General features: G+C 48.0%; 1 protein-coding gene across 1 annotated transcript in view; it reads left to right on the top strand.

Annotated features, from left to right (window-relative positions):
- LOC134990002 (retinal guanylyl cyclase 2-like) overlaps positions 1–12,249 on the top strand; it is a 253,537-nt gene that overhangs the window by 26,995 nt on the left and 214,293 nt on the right. The gene's annotated exons all lie outside the window — the stretch shown is intronic.

Raw genomic sequence — 12,249 nt, 5'->3', positions numbered from 1 at the left:
CCAGGACAAAACCAAGATTCTGCACATGATCAGTGTTATGTCGTTCTGAACCCCTAAGTGTAAGTCTGTTGGTTGGTTATGCTCCAGTCTTGTCCTGTGATCTATCATCAGGACTTCTGTTTTATCAGGATTCAGTCTCAGCCAACAGGAGCTCATCCACTCCTGGAGCTCAGCTAGACAGCCATTTACAGTGGTTATTTGGTTCTCAGTACCTGGAGCAAAGGACAGGTACAGTTGTGTATCATCTGCAGAGCAGTGGAAGACCAGGATTATTTCACCTAGTGGTAGCATGTATACTGCACAAAGCATGGGAGATAGTATAGAACCCTGTGGGACACCACAAGTCAATGGCAATGTTGGCGAAGAGTATAATCCGGACGAAACTCTGTGACCTGCCAGCGAGAAATGATTTGAACCAGCTAAAGACTGTGCAACAGAAATTCTTCAGGTGCTCTATTAGAATCCCATGGTTCATGGTGTCAAATGCTGCAGAGAAATCCAGAAGGATTAAGATTGAACAGTCTCCTCTGTCTCTTGCCATCAGAAGATCATTAAGCACAAATACCAGGGCTGTTTCGGTGCTACAGTATGTCTTCTCCTGAGTCCTGACTGGAATGGACCATAAATGTCATGGGTTGACAGGCGGGTTTCTAGTTGAGTTGCAACCACTTTCTCAATAACCTTTCCTAGAAAAGAAAGGTTTGATACTAGCCTGTAGTTGGTCATGTAGTCAGGGTCTAAATTAGATTTTTTTTAAGAAGTGGTCTAACTATTGCTTCCTTTAGTGGTTCAGGAAAAATGCCTGTCTGCAAAGAGCATTGAACTATTTTTGTAAATACAGGGCCGATTATTTCCATACACCCGAATAGAAGTTTGGTTGAGGCAGGGTCCAGATCATAGGTGGGGAGATGCAACATTCGGGTACTTTCAGCAATGTTTTGTACTTCTACTGGGTCAAAGCTGTTCCGTGAAGATAGGTGGCTTGCACTGGCAGGCTTGCTAGATTGGTACTCCTTTGGTGTCACTGTGGGGATTCCAGCCCGGATGTTAGATACTTTATCTGCAAATAATTTTGCAAACTCACCGCATATTGGCCCTCATTCCGAGTTGTTCGCTCGGTATTTTTCATCGCATCGCAGTGAAAATCCGCTTAGTACGCATGCGCAATGTTCGCACTGCGACTGCGCCAAGTAACTTTACTATGAAGAAAGTAATTTTACTCACGGCTTTTTCTTCGCTCCGGCGATCGTAATGTGATTGACAGGAAATGGGTGTTACTGGGCGGAAACACGGCGTTTCAGGGGCGTGTGGCTGAAAACGCTACCGTTTCCGGAAAAAACGCAGGAGTGGCCGGGGAAACGGTGGGAGTGCCTGGGCGAACGCTGGGTGTGTTTGTGACGTCAACCAGGAACGACAAGCACTGAAATGATCGCACAGGCAGAGTAAGTCTGGAGCTACTCAGAAACTGCTAAGTAGTTAGTAATCGCAATATTGCGAATACATCGGTCGCAATTTTAAGAAGCTAAGATTCACTCCCAGTAGGCGGCGGCTTAGCGTGTGTAACTCTGCTAAATTCGCAATGCGACCGATCAACTCGGAATGAGGGCCATTGGCCCTCATTCCGAGTTGTTCGCTCGGTATTTTTCATCGCATCGCAGTGAAAATCCGCTTAGTACGCATGCGCAATGTTCGCACTGCGACTGCGCCAAGTAACTTTACTATGAAGAAAGTAATTTTACTCACGGCTTTTTCTTCGCTCCGGCGATCGTAATGTGATTGACAGGAAATGGGTGTTACTGGGCGGAAACACGGCGTTTCAGGGGCGTGTGGCTGAAAACGCTACCGTTTCCGGAAAAAACGCAGGAGTGGCCGGGGAAACGGTGGGAGTGCCTGGGCGAACGCTGGGTGTGTTTGTGACGTCAACCAGGAACGACAAGCACTGAAATGATCGCACAGGCAGAGTAAGTCTGGAGCTACTCAGAAACTGCTAAGTAGTTAGTAATCGCAATATTGCGAATACATCGGTCGCAATTTTAAGAAGCTAAGATTCACTCCCAGTAGGCGGCGGCTTAGCGTGTGTAACTCTGCTAAATTCGCAATGCGACCGATCAACTCGGAATGAGGGCCATTGACTGGGAGAGAGTTTTGTCAGGCTGCAGGCATGCTGGTTTGCAAAGCATCTCCACTGTACGGAAAAGCTGGGCTGGCCTATTTTGTGCTGCCATGATCTCATTTGAAAGGAACTCTGTTTTCTTGCGGGTGATTGTTGATTTATATTTTTCAATGTGGTTGATTAGATTGAATTCATCCTCTATCGGTTTTGTCTTCCTCCATCGTCTTTCAAGTCTACGACCCCTTTTCTCAAGATCACGAATACTATTGTCCAACCAAAGTGCTTGACAGTGTGGTTTGCAGAGTCGTATACGCACAGGTGCGATAGTATCCCTGTCACATCCCTGTTATAATACCAGACTAGGGAACAAGAATCTTCACAGGCCCCCATTACTGCAAAGAGGTCCAAGTTAGCTGCAAGAGCCTGAGGAGTCATACCCCTCCTTGGATGATACCTGGTCAATTCCATGGGCAAAGCCCTATTTCGAGGGGTTGCAACTGAAACCATATTGAGTGGTGGTCTGACCATGTGACTGAGTTTATCTTTAGGTAAGAGACTTCTAATCCAATCTGGAAGACAAGATCAAGAGTGTGACCACTTTTATGTGTTGCAGAGGGAATGACTTATGTGAGCCCCAGAGCATTCATTGTGCACATGAGATCTTGGCCAAGGCGTGAGACCTCATCATCGACCCATGCATTGAAATCGCTGAGGATGAGCCATCTTTGGTGCACCAGAACTAGTCCAGCACCAATATCTGCAAACTCTTGTAGATATAGCTTTCTATCTCCAGGGGGTTGGTAAATGAGAAGTACTCTGAAACCTAATTCTGTAAAACTCCAGGTAGCAATGAACTCAATGAGTGAGTAATTTCCATTGGGCAGACCCTAAGTTTAAGTGCTTTTTTTTAAAGCAGATGGCCACCCCGCCTCCCCTGTGGTCCGGTCTGATCGCCTTGCATGAACAAATGCACCAAAAAATATCCAAAACACTTCCTTACTGAGACACAGTCTAACAAAATACCATATACTATCTCTACAGGTGACAAGCCCCTGCAGACGGTGGCTTTACAACCCAATTAATATTCGTGGGAGTCTGCAGGTCACGGTTGACTACACCTGGGGGTATATTTACAAAGATTCGTGTTTTTGCCGTTTTGAAGGGAGTTTGAACTCGAATGGTATCGGGTGCATTTTACTGCAACTTTTTGAATCCTGATACGATCATTCACTAAGCTGCCGACTTTTCCCAATTCGTTTTTTCCGATGTCGATGTGATTCGTAATGTTAGGCAGTGTTTTACGGGAGTGATGAGTAAAACACTGCCTGACAAAACACAAGTAATCCCGGCCGGATCTGTGAGATCCGTGCAGGGCTTCATTGTGTACCTTAAAAAGGTGTTTAAAGTCGTTAAAAATCAGAAAAAAATTGCGTGGGGTCCCCCCTCCTAAGCACAACCAGCCTCGGGCTCTTTGAGCCGATCCTGGTTGTCAAAATATGGGGGGGGGGAATGACAGGGGTTCCCCCATATTTGATCAACCAGTACCGGGCTCTGCGCCTGGTCCTGGTTCCAAAAATACGGGGGACAAAAAGCGTAGGGGTCCCCCATATTTTTGAAACCAGCACCGGGCTCCACTAGCCAGGTACATAATGCCACAGCCGGGGGACACTTTTATACGGGTCCCTGCGGCCCTGGCATTACATACCCAACTAGTCACCCCTGGCCGGGGTACTATGCGCTCCATTGTAGCCAATGGTGGGAACTTTGCGGTCAGCGGTTGACCGAAAGTAACCTCACCGCTGACCGCAAAGTTCCCACCATTGGCTACAATGGAGCGCATAGGCGCTACATTGTATCTGTGCCGTGTGCTGCCTCACAGACACTACAGGAGCACACAGCCAATCAGGAGAGTGCCACGACGTGGCGCTCCCTGATTGGCTGAAGGGACCCTCTTTGACAGGAGTCAGGGGGGGGGTCCTGGCAGTCGGGGAAAGGGGTCACATGTGTAAACATGGGACCCCTTTCAGTGCATGGTCGGGTTTCTGTTTTTTTGTTTAGACAAGTACGTGGATTATACTTTGGACACAATCTACACTGGATTATGTGAGTATAATTTTTTTCACAGGTCCCCCAAGGATTCTACATGGAGAAGAGGACCGAGCCTCGTGGGAACATAGGTAAGTATGTATGTATGTATGTATGTATGTATGTATGGAGGTGTGCATGTATGTAATAAACTTATACTTTCACGGTGTGTGTGTCCTGTATTTTTTTGGGTATTTTTTTAGTAGTAGTACTACTACAGGTACCAGCGGGCCAGGTTTTCAACCGCATGCTGGTACTTGTGGTTCTCCAAGTACCAGCTTGCGGGGGAGGCTTGCTGGGACTTGTAGTACTGCTACTAAAAACAATATACACAATTTTTACACATGGCTATCAGCCCCCCATCCGCCGCCCTTGGATGGGGGGGACAGCCTCGGGCTTCACCCCTGGCCCTTGGGTGGCTGGAGCGGGAGGACCCCTTGATTTAAGGGGTCCCCACTCCTCCAGGGTACCCCGGCCAGGGGTGACTAGTTGGGTATGTAATGCCAGGGCCGCAGGGACCAGTATAAAAGTGTCCCCCGGCTGTGGCATTATGTACCTGGAAAGTGGAGCCCGGTGCTGGTTTCAAAAATACGGGGGACCCCTACGCTTTTTGTCCCCCGTATTTTTGGAACCAGGACCAGGCGCAGAGCCCGGTGCTGGTTGATGAAATATGGGGGAACCCCTGTCATTTTTTCCCCCATATTTTGACAACCAGGACCGGCTCAAAGAGCCCGAGGCTGGTTATGCTTAGGAGGGGGGACCCCACGCAATTTTTTTTTAAGTTTTAACACTAAACAGACCCTTTCCCATAGATAACCATGCACAGATCTCACTGATCCGTGCATGGTTATCCAAACTCGACTGGAAAAAGCAGGTCTATTTTTTTGCTGCTTTTTTTAACGAATCGAAAAAAAACAGACCCGCACTTGAGCACTCAGAGACTAACACCCAAATACGAATGAATAGTGAATGCCCGTATTCTATGAAATAACAGCCGTGTTTGACCGATGGTCTATGCATTCGTATTTCTGAACTTTGCTAATCAAACCATTACGAATAGTCCAAACACTGCCGAGATTGGTGCTTAGTGAATTCCCGGAATGGGACTTAGAAAAAAAAACACAAATCGGACAAACTCGAATTCTTAGTAAATTTTGGCCCTGGAATGTATCATACTCCTCTATCCTCAGCAAGATGTTCCACACTCATATCAACGTAGAGTGTTGCTATTCCATGCATTCCATTCAGAATATGTACAAGTAAGTGAAGAAAGGCAGTGACTACTCAGTGCCAGAAAGATAAAAAGATAGCAGTTGCTGATACCTCTTCTGGCATAGCCACTACACTCCTCACCGACGCTTGGATTGCTGCTCAATTTTGCACAGGTAGAGTCAACCACCTGCAACACATCTAAAAACCGCAGCCAAGCTGCCATGTTGCATCAATGCCAGTCATTGGTGCGGGATTAGTGCACTGTATCACACAAACGTGCAGCTGAAGCTCCTGATCCTACCTAAAAGATCTCAGAAGCAGTTCCACCCTCATGGGACTGATGGTGGTGGTGGTGGTGTCGATAGCTGGCAACTTTCGAAAAGACCTTACCAGTAATAGCAAAGGGAACACCAGCAGATGAACTGAGCGCATGTGTCAAGGCGCCTCCATTGTGGGACAGTGTGACAAAAATAAATATGACACAGAACCTGAGAGTGCACCTCTTTAACAACACAACGTCTGGAACATATGCAGCCCAACTTCTGGAAATCGGAGATGGTTGACTTCGGACAGACACACAAGGAAAAATGACATGACCTGAAATTATTTGCAATATAATCACTTCAGTAAACAAACTCAAAACTAACATTTTCCCTGACATTCACAACAATTTCACCAATGAAAATTGGTTGTGCGATAGGAATATACTAGCTCAGAAAAATGATACATTCAGCCTGGTGAATGATACAATTTTAATACACCTTCCCCTTAAGGAAACATAATTTTACTCAGTCGATACTGTGATGTACCATACAGCGACGAGAGAATTTCGTATCCAGTTCCTCAATTCTCTAGAGATAGCAAGAGTAGCTTCTCATAAGTTCGAACTCAAAGTTGGGGTTATTGATGCACCCAAACTAAGTAACGGTACGAGATTATGTATTACGAGTCTCAGAAAAAATATAATCGGAGATACTATTTCGACAGGACTGGCAAAGGGAGAAAATGTACTCCTACTCAAAGTTCCCATAATACCTACGGATCCACATACCGACGCCGATCGTCACATAACCAACAGCCAGCATCCCGATAGTCCTCACAGTGGGACTCGCTGGCGTTCTGCAGTGGTGGAGGGGGGAGGTTAGGTTTAGGCAAGAGAAAGGGGGTTAGGGAGCAGGGATGGGAAGGGTTAGGGACCGGGGAGGGAGGGTTAGGGTTAGACACTGAGAAGGGGAGGTTAGGGTTAGGCAATAAGCGGGAAGGGTTAGGTTTAGGCAATGGGGAAGGGAGGGTTAGGGTTAGGGTGTGTACACATGGTGAGATCCCTGCTATGTTCGATTTTGACTATGCGATTTCCCTTGAACTCCCCCAGAGTCCAGATAGCACAGATAGGACAGATTTTGACTATCTGTGCTTGAGATTTTGTCTATGTACGATTTTGACTAAGTGCCAATTTTGACTATACTTTATACTAGATAGTACACTAGATAGTCAAGAGTGACTTGCCTGCACAGTCTATCTAGCCTTACGATACCGACCCCACGGGAGCGCGCATCGGTATCGAATCTGTATCGCAAGCTGCCTAGCACCATGAGATATGCACTAACTTTTCATAAGATTTTGACTATATAGTCAAAATCTTACAGATTTATCTCACCGTGTGTACACACCCTTAGATTAGGGAAAAAGTGAGGGTTAGGAGGCTCAATTGGGGGCTGCCAGGATTATGATGGGCAGGATGCCAGTGTTGGTATGCCTTCCATCTTCAAAATATACTGAACCCAATTTCAGGGCCAAACTCTGAAAGTGGCAGGTATACACTTAGGGGGTAATTCAGATCGCTAGGCTGCGTAAGTCCTGGGCTGCGCAGAGACTGCACAAGATCTGTTTGTACAGCTCTGCTACACATGCATTCACACACTTGCAAAGCAAAAATACACTCCCCTGTAGGCGGCGACTATTTGTTTGCAGCAGTGCAAAAATCGCTGCCCAGTGATCAGGTCTGAATTAAGCCCTTTTTTCATGGACGCTATATTTTGCTTGCTCACAAGTTTCAAGCAGAGGAATTCTATATATCAGCGTCTTCAAGAGAAAGGTTAAACGTTGTCTACAAAACTGTCCTGTGGTGAGCTTGACTACTATTGACTACTATTGTTTGTGTTCTTCGTAATATTACTTTAAACGTCACTAAGATGTCCACATGCAAAAACCCCTATCAATTTATTTGTAATGGCGTTTGGTCACGTACTTGCCTGGGCAACGCCCACAGCTAGTCATAAATAAAATGTTGCAATACTTTTCAAGAATTCTTTGCAGGCAAAAACTGCCTACAGTCTGGAACCCGTAGGCATCGCAACATGGTGGGTTTCTTCCTCTGCAGCTATCTTCAGTTGTAGTTTGTTTGTGGGTCTTTCTGCCTTTAGTATTGTCTTCAACAAGTGAAATGCAAGCCCGATCAGGTTGAGATCAGGTGAGTGACTTGGCCATTGCAGAATATTTCACTTCTTTTCCATAAAAACACACTTCAGAATTAATTTGGCTGCTTCTGTCTTCTGTCACATCATCAATAAACACCAATGACACAGCACCATTGGAAGCCATGCAGGGACATGCTATCACACCTCCTCCACTGTGTGTTACAGAAGATGTGGTATGTTTCAGATCATGAGTCATCCCAAGCCTTCTCCGTACGTTTTTTCTTCCCATCATTCTGGTACAGGTTGATCTTAGCTTCTTTTGTCCAAAGAATGCTGTTCCAGGACTGGGCTGGCTTTTTTAGATGTTATTTTGCTTCTTTTTTTTTTAAGCAAAGTCTAATCTGGCCTTTCTGGACTTGAGACTCATGAATGGTGTGCAGCTTGTGGTGACCCCTCTGTATTTGCTCTTGTGAAGTCTTCTCTGTAAGGTAGACTTGGATAGTTATGTGCCTACCCTACTGCAGAGTGTTCTTCATTTGACTGGGTGTTGTGAAGGGGTTTTTCTTTACCATGGTAAGGATCCTGCGACCATCCACCACCGTTGTCCTCCACGAATGCCCAGGCCTTTTGTGTTGCTGAGCTCACCAGAGCGTTCTCTTTCCTCAGAAAGTACCAAACTGTTGATTTGGCCACTTCTAAGGTTCTCACCATTTCTCTGAGGCATTCTAAAGATCTGTACACAGACAGATAAAAAAATAATAGCTTTAATAAAGTTTCTTTCAAATTCTGGGACATTTTATCACAGATCGCAGGGATTAAACTGTTTTATCGTTTTTTGTTTTATCGTTAGTTTTTATTACGGCTTTTGCCGGCTAACGAAGTTTTGTGTTTTTGCCTCAAGTCAAATTGGGCGGCCCACCCCCCACCCCCTCCCCCGTTAGGGACGCAGTTAGGTTACCCATTTACGTACTTTCTTTATTTCATTTCCTAACCATCGTCACACCCTTCTTTTGCAGGACGGCGGTTAGATCCGCACTTTATATGGTTTGTCGGCCATTCCTACGTCTATTGGCTGTCCGTGTCGGCTCTGGCCTGCGACACAACCCGGTTTCCGGAGCTGCAGGCTGTGTGCTGGTTGGGGCGTAGAGGCCTCCGCTGGGATGGCCTGCGGGCCTGGCTTCGGGCGGCAGTTGGCCGTTTTGGGTTCCCACTGATTTTGGTCTTGCATCTGGGTGGCAATGATCTGGTGCGTCGCACTGGGCTCGACATTCGCCTCGAGATCAGACGTCAGCTGCTGGAACTTATGGCTGACTGGCCGTTTTGCCTGATCCTCTGGTCAGACATCGTCCCTCGGCGGTCTTGGCGCGGAGCCTTTAACCCCCGGGCGATTGACCTGGTTCAGAGGCGGGTCAATTCGGTTGTTTGGTCGTGCTGTCCTCCAGCATAGCGGGCTGGTCGTGCCGCACGGGGGTATCTCCTACCGTGATCCGACACAATACCGGTCTGACGGGGTGCATTTGTCGCCGGCTGGCATGCTGATCTTCCTGGAGGATATTATTCACGTTCTTAGGTCCCTTTAGATAGTTTTTATTCACGTTCTTCGGCCCCTTTAGTTAGTTTTCTCTTTTGATAGTCCATTTGGGTTTTTCGTGCTTTCTTAGGTCTCTTTAGTTAGTTTTCTGTTTTTGTTGTGTGGGTTTTGAGTTCGGTGGCGGTGGCAGGTTGGTAACCTGGCAGTTGGCCGGTTTTCTGAACGGTTACTCAAAGTTAATTATGAGTTCAAGGTTAGTAAGTTTGGGTGTACTTTGAGGTAATTTTATAGCTTTTATAATTAGTTAACGGGCATCATTTTACCAAGTAGGTCCATATAACTGGTATAAAACATATGTGGATGGCGGGGCCGGTGGCCCAATTTTTTATCCCGTAGGGGCGGAGCGTACCTCCGTCCCTACAACTTTTGGTGGACAGGGGTAGTGGCAGAAGGTCGACCCCTGTCCTTGGATTTTTGATTTTTCGATGTCTGGGATGGAGGCAGGAGGCCGATCCCAGAACATCTGGGGCAGGAGGCTCCCTCACACATACCGTATATACTCGAGTATAAGTCGACCCGTATATAAGCCGAGGCACCTAATTTTACCCCAAAAACCTGGGAAAACTTATTCACTCGAGTATAAGCCTAGGGTGGGAAATGCAGCTCTAGCCGTACACAGCCCTCAGTGCCAGATATGCTCTCATACTGCCAGATATGTCCCCACAGTGCCAGATATGCCCCCACAGTGCCAGATATGCCCCCACAGTGCCAGATATGCCTGATATGCCCCACAATGCCAGATGTGCCAGATATGCCCCACAGTGCCTGATATGCCCCACAGTGCCAGATGTGCCCCACAGTGCCAGATGTGCCTGATATGCCCCACAGTGCCTGATATGCCCCACAGTGCCAGATGTGCCTGATATGCCCCACAGTGCCTGATATGCCCCACAGTGCCAGATGTGCCTGATATGCCCCACAGTGCCAGATGTGCCTGATATGCCCCACAGTGCCTGATATGCCCCACAGTGCCAGATGTGCCCCACAGTGCCAGATGTGCCAGATATGCCCCACAGTGCCAGATGTGCCTGATATGCCCCACAGTGCCTGATATGCCCCACAGTGCCTGATGTACCTGATATGCCCCACAGTGCCAGATGTGCCTGATATGCCCCACAGTGCCTGATATGCCCCACAGTGCCAGATGTGCCAGATATGCCCCACAGTGCCAGATGTGCCAGATATGCCCCACAGTGCCAGATGTGCCTGATATGCCCCACAGTGCCAGATATGCCTGATATGCCCCACAGTGCCAGATGTGCCAGATATGCCCCACAGTGCCAGATGTGCCTGATATGCCCCACAGTGCCAGATATGCCCCCACAGTGCCAGATATGCCTGATATGCCCCACAGTGCCAGATGTGCCAGATATGCCCCACAGTGCCAGATGTGCCTGATATGCCCCACAGTGCCTGATATGCCCCACAGTGCCAGATGTGCCAGATATGCCCCACAGTGCCTGATGTGCCTGATATGCCCCACAGTGCCTGATATGCCCCACAGTGCCAGATGTGCCAGATATGCCCCACAGTGCCAGATGTGCCTGATATGCCCCACAGTGCCTGATATGCCCCACAGTGCCAGATGTGCCCCACAGTGCCAGATGTGCCAGATATGCCCCACAGTGCCAGATGTGCCTGATATGCCCCACAGTGCCAGATGTGCCTGATATGCCCCACAGTGCCTGATATGCCCCACAGTGCCAGATGTGCCTGATATGCCCCACAGTGCCTGATATGCCCCACAGTGCCAGATGTGCCTGATATGCCCCACAGTGCCTGATATGCCCCACAGTGCCAGATGTGCCAGATATGCCCCACAGTGCCAGATGTGCCTGATATGCCCCACAGTGCCTGATATGCCCCACAGTGCCAGATGTGCCAGATATGCCCCACAGTGCCAGATGTGCCTGATATGCCCCACGGTGCCTGATATGCCCCACAGTGCCAGATGTGCCAGATATGCCCCACAGTGCCAGATGTGCCTGATATGCCCCACAGTGCCTGATATGCCCCACAGTGCCAGATGTGCCTGATATGCCCCACAGTGCCTGATATGCCCCACAGTACCTGATATGCCCCACAGTGCCAGATACTTACCCTCCGTCGCTCCCGCGCTGTCTTCTGAATGAGGGACACGGAGAGCGCAGCGCGTGGCTCTCCTGTGTCCCTCCTGCATCTCGGACGGCAGCGGCGTGTGTTAAAGGAAGTGCCGGTTCGTGCACTTCCTTTAACACTCAGACGCCGCTGCTGCTGGAGATGCAGGAGGGACACAGGAGAGCCGCGCGCTGCGCTCTCTGTGTCCCTCAACGCTGACTCGAGTATAAGCCGAGGTGGCTTTTTCAGCACAAAAAAACGTGCTGAAAAAGTCGGCTTATAATCGAGTATATACGGTATGTTTTTTATTGCTTGTTTTTCTGTATTATAATGTTGATCACCCATGTTACGTTTATTACGTTTAACCGTTCTTCTCCCCGCCACCTTAGTTAGAGAGGGAAGTCTGCATTTTAGTTTTAGTATTTAATAGGCCTCCCTCTCAGTCAGAAAATAAAAGCTGACCCCTTTCACGCCAACTACAGTTGTGGTGTCTTTATTTTATAAGATAAGTGTGCTTGAGTGGCGCGTGGATGCATCTGACGTGTGAGGTTTAAAACACTCCATATCTGTGCTCAGTGTGCTACATATATCTTTGCTCACACTGCTTTATTGTGGGGAATGGGGACCACCAGTATATTATACAGGAGGAGTACAGTGCAGAGTTCTGCTGACAGTGACCACCAGTATACGTTGTCTGCCTGAAAAACACTCCATATCTGTGCTCAGTGTGCTGC

This window comes from Pseudophryne corroboree, chromosome 2 (assembly GCF_028390025.1).
Source record: "Pseudophryne corroboree isolate aPseCor3 chromosome 2, aPseCor3.hap2, whole genome shotgun sequence".
Lineage (NCBI taxonomy): Eukaryota > Metazoa > Chordata > Amphibia > Anura > Myobatrachidae > Pseudophryne > Pseudophryne corroboree.
The sequence above is the reverse complement of the archived record's forward strand: the minus strand, read 5'-3'. Positions and strand labels throughout refer to the sequence as shown.